The sequence below is a fragment of the Ictidomys tridecemlineatus genome, chromosome 5 (genome assembly GCF_052094955.1).
Source record: "Ictidomys tridecemlineatus isolate mIctTri1 chromosome 5, mIctTri1.hap1, whole genome shotgun sequence".
Classification (NCBI taxonomy): Eukaryota; Metazoa; Chordata; class Mammalia; order Rodentia; family Sciuridae; genus Ictidomys; species Ictidomys tridecemlineatus.
This window is the reverse complement of record NC_135481.1, coordinates 65,586,999-65,588,388: the sequence shown is the minus strand read 5'-3', so window position 1 is coordinate 65,588,388 and position 1,390 is coordinate 65,586,999. Positions and strand designations below refer to the sequence as shown.

The 1,390-nt window shown below is 42.2% G+C and overlaps 1 pseudogene; it reads left to right on the top strand.

Moving 5' to 3' along the window:
- The first annotated feature begins 202 nt into the window (after nt 1–202).
- Nucleotides 203–805, top strand: LOC120886890 (high mobility group protein B1 pseudogene; annotated as a pseudogene).
- Nucleotides 806–1,390: the final 585 nt, after the last annotated feature.

The following is a 1,390-nucleotide window of genomic DNA, read 5'->3' as shown; positions in this document are numbered from 1 at the left end:
CACAGACAATGGGGATGTCAGTGACCTGAGAGGGGAAGACCACCCTGAATGTGGACAGCAGTATCCAATAGACTGGGGGTCCAGAAGAAAGCAAACGTGGAAGGAGTCCATATATCAAGCTCCATAGAGACAGAGCCAGGGCCAGTGGGTTCTGGATAGGTCCTGGGTGACTCGGTGCCTAGCTGAGGGAAAACAACTAAACATGGGCAAAAGCGATCCTAAGAAGCCAAGGGACAAAATATCATCAAATAATTTTTTTTTTGTGCAAACTTGCCAGGAGGAGCAGAAGAAGAAGCACCCAGATGCATTAGTCAACTTCTCAGAGTTTTCTAAGAAGTGCTCAGACAGGTGGAAGACCACATCTGCTAAAGAGAAGGAAAAATTTGAAGACGTGGCAGAGGCAAACAAGGCCTATTATGAAAGAGAAATGAAAACCTATATCCCTCCTAAAGGGGAAACAAAAACGAAGTTCAAGGATCCCAACACATTCAAGAGATGTCCATTGGCCTTCTTGTTCTGTTTGCCCTCAAGTTGCAGGAGAACTCCCAGCCTATCCATTGGTTGATGTTGCAAAGAAACTAGGAGCAATAAGGAGTAACACCGCTGCAGACGACAAGCATCCTTACAAAAAGAAAGCTGCTAAGCTGAAGGAAAAGTACAAAAAGAATACTGCTACCTATGGAGATAAAGGAAAACCTGATGCAGTGAAAAAGGGAGTTGTCAAGGCTCAAAACAGCAAGAAAAAGAAGAGTAGAAAGATGAGGAGGAGGAGGAGGAAGATGAAGAAGATGATGATGATAAATAAGTTGATTCTAGCTCAGTTTATTTTTTTTGTGTGTGTATGTGTGTGTCTATAAAGTATTTGATCTTCCTGAGTCCAACTCACTCCTTTTAAAGGGTGGGTGGGGGGAGGAATGTAAGGCTGTGTATGATTCATTTTAAAACTGTGCAGGTCCTTTTTTGTATAGTTAACACACTAGCAAATGTGTCTGTCCTGGTGGTATTTTCAATAGCCATTAACCTTGCCTTACAGTATGGGGTTGTAAATTGGCATAGAAATTTAAAGCAGGTTCTCTTTGGTGCACTGCAGAAATTAGTTATACCTAGGGATGATAGTTTTTCAACTTCAGTTGTCTCTGATGCAGCTTATGTGAAATAATTATTGTTCTGTTAACTGAATACCACTCAGCAAATGCAAAACAAAACAAAACAAAAATTGAAAAAAAAAGTGGAAAGAAGGAAGCCCACCAGTGCCCACAAGCTCACTTCTCCCTGAGTGGATGTGTTTTTTGCTGTTGCCATCCATGGTGAACATTAGACTCCAGCTTTTTCAGCCATGGAAGGTAGATCCACATCAGTGACTGTCAGGATCACTGGGCCTCACCCTTGG